Here is a 12,272-nt window from a genome sequence, read left to right on the forward strand (position 1 = left end):
ATCCTAAAGGAAATCGACCCTCAGTATTCATTGGAAGGACTGAAGCTGAAACTCCAATACTTTGGCCACCTGATGTGAACAACCGACTCTCTGGAAAAGACCCTGATGCTGGGAAAGATGGAAAGCGGGAGGAGAAGGGGGCGACAGAGGATGAGATGGTTGGATGGCATCACCAACTCGATGGACGGGAGTTTAGGCAAACTCGGGAAGATGGTGGACAGGGAAGCCTAGTGTGCTGCGGTCCATGATGTCACAGTGAGTCAGATATAACTTAGCCACTGCAAAACAACAGAACAAAAACATTAAACGAGGCAGGGGGGTTATATTTCTTCAGTGTTAAAAGAGAGACCAGCACATACATATCGAGTCAGTGTGGACCTGGCACCTGGGAAGGGAGTCTTCCTATCAAAGAAGAACAAGCCCTAGTGACCCAGAAGTAGGGTCCTTAATCTTTATTTTTAACATGGATATTATTTCTGGTCAAGGTGCCCTTTTCCTGAATAATTGAAGCAGATGTACAATGCATATAAGGGAGGCCAAAAAGATGCTGTTTTAGTTAGTTCGAGTTTGCTCAGACTCATGTCCATTGAGTCGGTGATGCCATCCAACTATCTCATCCTCTGCTGCCCTCAATCTTTCCCAGCATCAGGGTCTTTTCCAGCGAGTCAGTTCTTCGCATCAGGTGACCAAAGTATTGGAGCGTCAGCTTCAGCATCAGTCCTTTCAATGAATATTCAGGATTGATTTCCTTTAGGAGGGTACTCTCAGGAGTCGTCTTCAGCACCAGGTATGAGACCTCGGCAAACTGTTTAACCTCTGTGCCTCATTTTTCTATCTGTGAAAGGGGGAATGATAAAATGGGCCCTGCCTCCTGGGGTGGTTGGGAGAATTAAGTGTGTCATATGCAAAAGCACTCACTCGGGTCGGTATCTGGCTCGCAGGAAGCAATATTTATTCATTTTTAAAGATTTTTTAAATGTGGACCATTTTTATTGCATTTTTTTTGTTTTACCATACTGGTTCTGTTTTATGGGGGGGTTTTGGTCACAAGGCATGTGGGATTTTTATCTCCCGGACCAGGCCTCGAGCCTGCACCCCCTACATTGGAAGGGGAATTCTTAGGAAACAATATTTAAATCCTCGTTGTCACTCTGCTGATGCAGTATCAGGGATTCAAGACTGAGGGGTCAAAGCGGCCAACTTGGTGCTTCTGTTGCATGGGAGCCAGATCCCTCTTTGCTGTGGGGGTGGTCCTGTGCACTGCAGGAGGTTGACCAACATCCCCTGTCTCTACCCAAAAATGTCCCCAGATGGCGCCACAGATCCCTTTTAGGGGAGCATGGTCATCCTTGTCTGAATAACCACTGTTCTAGCTGAGATCCCCGTGAGTGGAGGCATGTAAGCCAGAGCTGTGAGACGGCAGGATGGAAATACTGCGGGCAGTGCTCGTGGAGAGGCAGTTCCTAAAATCTCATCCTACCCCCATGCCACTCAGCAGCCGAGCTGATGTCTCTCGTTGGCCGATGGCTCAAACCCAGGGTGTCTGCTCCCCTCCACAGCTTCAGATTGTGATGCTTCTTAAGTTATGCGTTTGCTTTTGGCTGCACTGGGTCTTCGTTGCTGCACAAGGGCCTTCTCGAGCTGCAGCGAACGGGGGCTATCCTGGGGTTGCGATGTGTGGCATTCTCATGGCGGCGGCTTCTCTGTTGCATAGCACGGGCTCCAGGGTCCACAGGCTTCAGTAGTTACAGCACACGGGCTCAGCAGTCGTGGCTGGCGCACAGGCTCAGCTGCCCTGCAGCATGTGGAATCTTCCCAGACCAGGGATCGAACCTGGGCCCCCGGCGTTGGCAGGCGGATTCTTCACCACTGGACCCCTAGGGAAGTCCCCAGTCGTGGTGTTTGCAGCAGGATTGTTATTTATATCCATGAAGAGGCCGTTCCACACAGTTCTGAGAAACACAGACTCACCCATTTGGAGAAAGCAGTAGAGACACAGGGTTTTACGTACCAGGCACGGTTCTCACAGTTACACCTGTACTAACTTTACTTAATCCTCATGATGATTCTCAGAGAAGGCAATGGCACCCCACTCCAGTACTCTTGCCTGGAAAATCCCATGGGCGGAGGAGCCTGGCGGGCTGCAGTCCACAGGGTCTCTAAGAGTCGGGCAGGACTGAGCGACTTCACTTTCACTTTTCACTTTCAGGCATTGGAGAAGGGAACGGCAACCCACTCCAGTGTTCTTGCCTGGAGAATCCCAGGGACGGGGGATCCTGGTAGGCTGCGGTCCGTGAGTTGGACACGACTGAGCGACTTAGCAGCAGCAGCAGGATGACAATTCTATGGTGGGTGAGGGGACATTGTTATTCCTACATGTTGCAGATAAAGAAGCCAAAGCACAGAGAGGTTAAGCAACTTGCCTAACGTCACACAGGTGGTACGTGGCTGGGCTAGGATTGAGCCTTGGAGGCGGGTATTTGACATGCACAGTGCCATTTCCCTTTCTTCTTCCCTCTGGTTGGTTAGGATCTTCCCAACCCAGGGAATGGACCCGAGTCTCTTTTGTCTTCCCGCGTTGGCAGGCAGGTTCTTCACCGCCACCTGAGAAGCCCTTGATAGTTGAGTTAACTGCCGAGTCAAGAAGTTTAAATAACAGCCTGGAATTTGGGTTCTCTTGAAAAGTATCAGAGAATCTGGCAGTGCTTGGTCCACCACCACCAGCTGGCAGGAGCTTGGAGCGGCCGCCTCATTGCAACAGATTCCGTTTCTCCAGAGCCCCCATCACTCCCTCTTCTATCAATCGGCTGGATTCACTAATTCACTAATACTTCACTGGATGTCTTTGCCCAGCCTCTGCAGATATTAGATTTTCAGACTTCCAGGGAAGACAAATCATGCGTGTGTGGTTTTGTCTGTCTGTTTCTTTTTGTTTGTTTTTTAGGAGCCTAGCCATACTAATCTTTAATTCAGTCCTGCCCATGTTACCGAGGATGGCTGATTTCAGTTTCCTTCCTGTGTGTGTGTGGGGGCATGCTCAGCGGCCTCCGACTTTTTGAGACCTCGAGGACTGTAGCCGCCAGGCTCCCCTGTCCAGGGGATTCTCCAGGTGAGAATACAGGAGTGGGTTGCCATTTCCTCCTCCAGGATTCTTCCCGACCCAGCGATCAAACCTGTATCTCCTGCACTGGCAGGCAGATGCTTTACCACTGGGCCACATGGGTAGCCCCAGGACAGGGGAGGGATCCAGAAACTCAGCCTCACAGGCTGATGTTCCCTCACAGGCCTCACATTTTCCTTGTGGCTTTTGCAAATAAAGAAGTTTTCACATATTGAGACCTAGGGAAGCCATTCCAGCTCATACATGGGTTAACCTGATACTACATCAGCAGAATGATAATGAGGATTTAAATACCGTTTCTTAAGACTGCTCCTTCCAATGCAGGGGTGCAGGTTCAGTCCCTGGTCGGGGAGATAAAATCCCATATGCCTTGTTACCAAAAAAAAAAGAAAAAAAGAAAAAAAAAACCATAAAAGAGAACCAATATTGTAAAACAAATCCAATAAAAAATTTAAAAAATGGTCCACATTTAAAAAAATCTTTAAAAGATAAATAGTGGTTCTTGAAAGCCAGATACCTACCTGAGTGAGTTCTTTTGCATATGACACACTTAATTCTCCCCACCACCCCAAGAGGCAGGACCCATTTTATCATTCCCCCTTTCACAGATAGAAAAACTGAGGCACAGAGGTTAAACAATTTGCTGAGGTCTCATACATGGTGCTGAAGATGACTCCTGAGAGGCCCCTGAACACAAGGAGACAAAACCAGTCCATCCTAAAGGAAATAAACCCCGAATATTCATTGGAAGCTGATGAATGATGCTGAAGCTGACGCTCCAATATTTGGTCACCTGATGCGAAGAACTGACTCGCTGGAAAAGACCCTGATGCTGGGAAAGGTTGAGGGCGGGAGGAGAAGGGGACAGCAGAGGGTGAGATGGTTGGATGGCATCACCGACTCAATGGACATAAGTTTGAGCAAACTCGGACTAACTAAAATAGCATCTTTTTGGCCTCCCTTATATGCATTGTACATCTGCTTCAATTATTTAGGAAAAGGGCACCTTCTAGGAAAAGGGACCTTTTTCCTAAAAGGTGCCTGGGGACCACCAGGACAAAAGCGAGGAAGGAGCGGCTCACGACCCCCGCACACCCCCGGTCCACACGGGTGCTCAGATCGAGCGGTTAAAACTGCCTGAAACAAGTTTGTTGTTATCAGGGTTGGAGGACTGGAAATTCTGGCCTCACACCCACTCTGTGAGCCTAACGTCCTGGCATCACTGTCTCCCTGGTGGGGGGTTCCACCTGGGCCCCCGCCCTCACCCCTCCCCTCCCCTACCTGGTCCCCGCCCGGGCCCAGGTCTTCCAGGAGGCCGGACGTGGGGTTGACAGGGGAAAACCATGTTATACTGCCAAGCTGCGGAGACACAAGGGCCTGGATGCCCGGGGGTGGGGGTAGGAAGGGCCGGGGGCTGGGGTCCCACCCTGCAGAATCACCAAATGCACAGTGACCCCCAGGCACGTGGTCACCCCTCTCCCAAACCCCCACACACTCATTGCTGCTCACAATGGCCTACTCACAAAACCCCCAAGATGGTGGCAAGTGACACTCTTTTGGAATGGGCACACACTTGCCGAAACACACCCCGCCTGGCCTGTGTGTTGAGGATGGTCCTTACCCTTAAGGACAGACTCTCATCAGACCTTAAACAAATGGATTCTCAGCACAAAAGCTGAGAAATGCTGTGGGCATTTGGGTAGCTGGCACTTTGGGACTATTATGAATGGACCAGTTAGGAACATTCTTTATACATATGCAGGTATATATGTAAGGTTTATATATATATATGATAGATTGGAAACACTGATGCTGAAGCTGAAGCTCCCATACTTTGGCCACATGATGTGAATAACTGACTCATTTGAAAAGACCCTGATGCTGGGAAAGATTGAAAGTGGGAGGAGAACAGGATGACAGAGGATGAGATGGTTGGATGGCATCATCAACTGGATGGACGTGACTTTGTGTCAACTCTGGGAGTTGGTGGTGGCCTGGGAGGCCTGGCATGCTACAGTCTGTGGGGTCGCGAAGAGTTGGACACGACTGTGTGACTGGACTCAGCGGAACGGATATATACGTGAGTTAACCTATAGTTTTGCAGGCAGATTCTTTGTTGTCTGAGACCTGAGGGAAGCCTATATATACTGGCAGGCTGCAGTCCATAGGGTCACAAAGAGCAGACACGACCAAAGCGACAGCACATATATATATATATATGCGTTCATTTTTGTTTTTGTTGTATAGAAGTATAGTGGATTTACGATGTTGTATTAGTTTTGGGGGCACAGCAAAGTGATTCGGATAGAAATATGTATGATTTTTCAGATTGGTTTTCATTACAGGATATTAGATAGAGCTCCCTGGACTATGCAGCAGGACCTTATGTATTTTTGTATATAGCAGTTTGTATCTGCTAATCCCAAAGGCCTAATTTATCCCTTCCCCAACCCCTTTCCCTTTTGGTAATTTTACGTGTGTTTCCTATGTCTGTGAGTCTGTTTCTGGTTCCTAAGTCCATTTGTATGAGTTTCCATCTATAAGTTATATCATAAGGTATTTGTCTTTCTCTACCTGACTTCACTCAGTATGGTAATCTCTAGGTCTATCCATGTTGCTGCAAATGGCATCATTTCATTCTTTTTGATGGCTTAGTGATACTCCGTTGTGTATATGTACCACATCTTCTTCATCCGTTCGTCTGCTGATGGACTCTGTGGTTTCTTGCATGTCTTGGCTGTTGTAAACAGTGCTGCTCTGAACATAGGGATGCATGGATCTTTTCCAAGGAGAGTTTTCTTCAGATACGTGCCTGGGAGTGGGATTGCTGGCTCATACCATAGCTTTATTTTTAGTTTGTAAGGAACCTCCACACTGTTCTCTAGAGTGACGGCACCAGTTTATATTCCCACCAACAGTGTAAGAGGTGTCATGAAACATCTTCCTACACACCCTCTGTTAGCTTAATATGCATTTCTACTGGGAATATACCCAAGAACGGGGTTGTTGGGGTTGGACATGCACATGTGCAGTTATGCCAGCCACCAGTTTTCTCTTCTAAAGAGCAGCACCAATTCACACTTCCATAACAATGCACAAGAGTTCCAGGGGTTTCACCGCCTCACCAACTCTCCTGCTTTTGCTCTAATCAGTCTGAAGGATATGTGCTTGTACCCCTGGAGTCTGGTTTTTGATGGCAAAACTTTTGAAAGAAATTTCTCAAGATGAATAGATTATAAATATCTGCAAAATTAAAACTTCAAAAGTAGAAGGTAGAGAGAGAGAGGCTTTTTGTTTGTTTGTTTTAATGAATACACCTTGTTACGACTTGGGATTCTTGTGAAATGCATGTATTATCTTAAAGAGAAAACTCGCTCTATAATCTTCTAAATTGTTGAAGTGCTGAAGCTCACGGGTGATCATTTGACTTCTCAGAAATGAGTGGGTGCTTTCCTAAGTAACAGAGGGCTGGAAACTGGTGATAATCTTAAAGTCAGCCAGCACCAAAGAACTGTCATAAATATCTCATAAGCGGTGAAGTCAACAATACCTGCATACAAGGAAGAACTGGAAAAGATGCTGATTGAATCAACAACAGAAAAACCCCGGGGGAAGGGCACTGCAGGGGGAGGAAACAGCCGGTGCAAAGGCCCTCAGTCAGGGTTTCTGTTGCTTGCCACCAAAGGAGTCTGATACAGAGGCTTGTTGTTGTTGTTTAACTGCTAAGTCCTGTTGGCACAGTCTCTGGAGTCAGCCTCCTTGGATTTGAATCCTGGCTTGGCTCCTTATGATCTGTGTGACCTGAAGCAAGCGACAAGAACTCTGTGCCTCTGTTCTCTTATCTCAGAAAGAGACAGAATAACAGAATTGGCCACGTGGTCGTGAGTATTAAGGGGATCAACATGTGTAAAGACACTGGGTTGGTGCCTACTGCATGGTCAATACCCAAGAAAACTTCCTCATTCTAATTATCTGCATAAAAAAAAAAAAGAGGGGAGGAGATTCTGGTCCACGGAGGAGAAATACATCTTGGGGGTTTGAGAGTAGGCCACTGTGAGCAGCAGTGAGTGTGTGGGCGTGCCTTGGGGGTCACTGTGTATCTGAAGATGACGCAGGGCGGGCCCCCAGGGCCCAGACATCAGTGCCACCCCCCCGACCCCCAGGCATCCAGGCCCTTGGGTCTCCGCGGCTCGGCAGTATAACACGGTTCTTGGTTCTTTCCTGTCAACCCCACCTGCCTCCTGGAAGACCTGGGCCCGGGCTGGGTCGAGGTCGGGGAGGGGAAGGGGCGCTGGGGGCGGGGGGCCCAGGTGGAACCCCCGCCAGGGAGACAGTATTCCAGGGACGCTGGGCTCACACAGCAGGTATGAGAGCAACATTTCCAACCCTCCAACCCTGTCAATAAAACCACAGCCAGCACTAGCACTTGCTCTCTGTTTTGGGCACTGTTGTAGCCACCCGATCTGAGTCCCTGTGGGCCGGGGCGGGGTCGGTGGTCTGGAGCCGCTCCTTCCGTGCTTTTGTCCAGGGTGTCCCCAGGCGGGTTTTCAGGGAACCCACCGCCCACACCGCCCCCGCGGGACGCCAGGAAGCGGCGCGGGGCCAGCCCGCCCCGACTCTGTGCCTCTGGGCAGCCCAGAGCCGAGTCGCTGCCGGGGCTCCGAAGGGTCTGCGCCATCCGGGCGAGCGCGCAGTGCGGGGCGGCGGGCGAAGGGCGGCGGGCGGCGGGCGGCGGGCCGCGGGCTGGCGCTTGCGGGGTCGCCGCGGGGAGGGCGGAGGCGGCCCGCCCGGAGGTGCGGGTGCGTTCCGGCGGCGGGGCGCGGGCGCGCGCGCCGAGGAGCCCCCCGAGGAGCCCGCGGCTCCCCGAGGGCGGCCGCAGTCCTCAGACCCTTCTGAGGCGCGAGGCGGGCGATTCGTGGTCCGAGGGCTCCTCGGGCCGCCGGGAAGAGAGCAGGCTGGAGGGCAGCGAGGAGGACTGGGCCGTGTGGGTGAGGGCCTGGCTGGGCCTCCTCCCTGGGCAGGTGCAGGAGGAGCAGGCGCCCGGCCCGAAGACGCCAGGAGGTAGGAGCGCGGGTCTGCGGGCCGCGCGGCTCCCGTGGGGGACGAGGCGCTCTGGGGAGGCGGCAGGGCCGGGGCCTCCTTCCGGAACGACCGGAGGCAGCTCAGGAGGCTGACTCGGGGGAGCCTAGACGGGGGCCTGGGGGAGTGCGGAGGGGCGTGGAACCCCTCCGGAGCCTTTCGGGGGCACCAGAGCAAGCTGGCGAGAAGCGTGCTTGCCGGAGCGTTATGGAGCCTCGTGTGTCTCCGCGCCCGTGCCTGCGGCCGGCGGGTGCCTGGAGCGCGCCGGGGACGCGCATCTGAGGGGGGCGACCTCTGGGGGAGACCGAGCGTCGGCCCCCGGGTCCAGCCCCAGGCGATCCTGTGTCTGGAGGCCGATTCCGGCTTTGCAAACGTGTCTGCCAAGGCGTCTGTGTCTTTATGTTCCCGTGTCCAAAGTGTCTGTTTGAAAATAGGTGTTTCTGCAAGTCCGTACATGCGTGTGTCTGTGTGTGTATCTGCCCGGATTGTCTGCTCTTTCAAGCTCCACGATCCTGAACCTGAACGTTTGTGTGTGTGGATCTGTGAGCGGGTCTTAGCGTTTCCAAAAGGCTCGCGAGCTGAAGGGGTGTCTCTGATTTTCCAGGAATGTCTGTGACTGCGGTGTGGGTGTGGGTATGTGTGTGTCTGTGTGCACGCCTGGGTGTCTCTGAGGGTGTCTGAGAGAGATACGCCAGGGTTTCTCTCTGCGTATCTGTCTGATTTGATTTCCTAGTAGGTTTCACTGTTCACCAAGCCTGTAAGTCCAAAGGAGTGATTCTGAGGTTTAAATACACCATCTGGAGAGAGTTTAAAGGGGAGTGAACCTCGGGGGGGGGGGGTCTGAGAGGGGAGGCCTCTGGGGGATGGGTCCCCAGGTGAGACTGGGGGTGGAGCCTGGGGTGTCAGACAGAGGTGGTCTGGGTGTCCCCTAGAGTGTCCTTTCAGATCGAATTGTGCAAATATGTGTGTCCTGAGTGTGTGTGCCTGGAAGTGCCCAGTGTTTGAAGCTGTGTGTATCTGCACGTCTGTGTGTGTGTGTGCAAGCGCGCGCGCATGTGCCTGAGTGTTCCTGAACCTCACGATGTGTTACTGCCCATTTGCGTGTGTTTCAGGATCTACAAGTGCAAAGTGTGTCTTCATTTGCACACGTGGGGCTCTGGGTCCAGGGGTGTGGCTGGGAGTTGTTGAGAGTGTCCCCCTGTGAGTCCCGAGCAGGGGGTCAGCTCGCGGGAGGGAGTCACTGTGTGTCTGTGATCCTGCAGGACCCCCACCCCTGGGTCTCTGAAGCTGGAGCCTCTGTGCCTTTCCCAGGAAGGCCTGGCCCCACAGTGGGGGAGGGGCGCTGGGGGAGGGGCCATGCGCTGAGGTCCAGTAGGGACAGCTCATAAGAGGGACAGTGATGCTGGCAGGCTGGGGGGTCTTCCTGGAGGAAGAGGCCCAGGACCTTCCCCACGAATAACGGAATTGCGGTGAACATTCCGACACCTGTGCGGGTGTCAGAGACCCTGTTAACCACTTGACTTAGTATTTGGGGGTTGGGGGCGGGGACGGGGGCCTTGTGTGACGGCGCAACCCAGCCGCATTCATTCTCTCACGTTTGTCCACAGGCTCCACGGGCATCCCGAGAGCCAGCCCTGTCCGGGCATCAAGCAAAAGCACCGGGGCCCCCATCCCGCCTACGCCCAGGGTGGAAGACCCAGGTCGCGATGACAGTCTCGAGGTCAGTTCCTTGGCCACGGTCCTGAAGGGTCTCCACCTTTCACGTTCGGGCAGGATGGTGCTGCGGGGGTCTCCGCGGGGAGCGTGGGATAGGGGGCACCCGGGGAGGATGTGCGGGGGCCTCCTGGGGAGTGGGGCGCAGGGGCGTGGCCTGGGGGCCACTGAGACCCAATGGGGAGGGCGGTGGCGCCCCTTGAGGAACCAGGCCTCCCTGAGGGCCATCTCACCTTCTGAGCCTCCTGGCCTCCCCCAGGTCTGAGCGTTTCTGGGGTCACCGGGAGGAGCCACGACTGCAGTGGGCAGAGGAGGCTGGGGTATCTGCAAGAGGGGATGGCGGTGACCCCCTCCAGGACAGCGGAGGGGGAGCTGGGTCCTGGTCCCCAGGTTTTAGGGAGCACAAGGGACAGACCTGTGGACTTGTTAGTTTGGGGGAGGAGGCGGGACTTGGTGCAGGACACAGGAGAGGTCAGGTGGGAATCACGGGTCCAGGCACAGCCCTGACCAAAGAGAAGATTGAGAAATTATCTCTGGGGGGAGCCTGTTGGGACAAATAGGGGCAGAGAAACTTCTGGAGGCATATGGAGGTCCTCGGAGGACGGCTGTGATGATGTGCTGCTAACTACGGCCGTCGGAAATGGGCTTGTCGACCTCCAGGGACTTTGGGGGGTCGTGTCTGGTTTGGGGGGTCCGGGTGCCTCTCTGAGGGGCGGCCTCTGGGGGAGGGGCCAGGCCCGGGTGGGCCGGGGTCAGTGGGCGGGGGCGGTGGGCACAGGGCAGCTTGGGTCAGAGGGGCGGCCTCCGGGGGAGGCGCCGGGGCTGGGTGGCCAGGCTCAGCCGGAGGGGACGGTGGGCACACGGCTCTTGTGTCTTCCCCTCTGGGGCTGCAGGGCGGTGTGTCCGCCTGCGGCTCTCGGTTCTTTTGAATAAACTTCTGGGCGCCCCAGGTGCCCCAGTTGCTTGGAGCACGTCACGGAGAGCCAGAGTGCGTGAGAGGCCCCCAGGGGGTCACCCCATTCCTGGGGGGTCGTCCCAGCTCTGAGAGTCCTGGAGGGCTGCCCCAGTTCTGAATCCCACATGCCCCACTGACCAGCACCTTGTCCCTGTGCCTCAGCTGCTCGGTGACCCAGGGGCCTTCTCCCTCCCGCAGGGTTTCTCTCCCCCAGACAACCTGGCCCAGAACGAGGCCCTGGACTGATGGGGGAGAGATCAGAGGTCAGAGGTCAGGCTGGCGGGTCCCAGGGTCAGAGACAGTGATCCAGGGAAGGTGGGTGGGAGACGGTGGCGGGGAGGCCTCTTGACCCACCCCCCGCCACCAACAGCGATGGGTCTGGGCCAGACTGTGTTCTCAACACTTGACATGCATTTAATTCTATTTAATCCTCACGTTTCACCATTCTGCTCATTTTGTGGATGGGAAAGCAGACAGCACAAGAGGTTAAACACACCCCCCCAAACTGGGGCATCGCAGGTAAAATACATGATAAATACTTAAATTGAAATTTCAGATAAACAATGAATTACCTTTTAGTATAAGTACATTGAAAATAGTCCATGGGACGTGCCAATACTGAAACACAATTTAGCAGAATGAATACAAAATGAATTTTTATGTCATGTAGGGCATGACCCATGCAGTGTTTGGAGACAGGTATGCTAAAAAACGATCTGGGTCATCCCACTGCCCCAACCCCAAGCACCCTGTCTCATGTATTGAAACAGGACTGTCTATTCGTTTCGCATATGATAATATACATGCTTCAATGCCGTTCTCGCAAATCATCCCACCCTTGCCCTCTCCCAGAGTCCAAAAGACTGTTCTATACCTCTGTGTCCCTTTTGCTGTCTTTCTGGCATGTAGAGTTATCATTACCATCTCTATGAATCCCATATATATGCATTAGTATGGTGTATTGGTGTTTTTCTTTCTGGCTTATTTCACTCTGTATAGTAGGCTCCAGTTTCATCCACCTCATTAGAACTGATTCGAATGTATTCTTTTTAATGGCTGAGTAATATTTCATTGTGTATATGTACCACTGCTTTCTTATCCATTTGTCTGCTCATGGACATCTGTTAGCTAATAGCTCGTGTCCAGCTATTATAAACAGGGCTTCGATGAACACTGGGGTACACGTGTCTCTTTTAATTCTGGTTTCTCCTTTGTACCTCAATCTTCAGCCTGTGGATCTGTATGGAAGCAGAAAGGCTTACAAAGTGCATCTGGGTGCCTTTTGCCAATAGGGCTCGGAAGCTCCAGCTATCACGATGAGGTAAATGTCATGTGCTGAGTCAAAGGGCGGGAAGCCTGGTCTCTGCTGGCCTCCCCCAGTTGCTTGCCAGTGGGTTAATTCAA

The sequence above is a fragment of the Giraffa tippelskirchi genome, chromosome Y, assembly GCF_054371585.1.
Source record: "Giraffa tippelskirchi isolate mGirTip1 chromosome Y, T2T-mGirTip1v1.2.pri, whole genome shotgun sequence".
Lineage (NCBI taxonomy): Eukaryota > Metazoa > Chordata > Mammalia > Artiodactyla > Giraffidae > Giraffa > Giraffa tippelskirchi.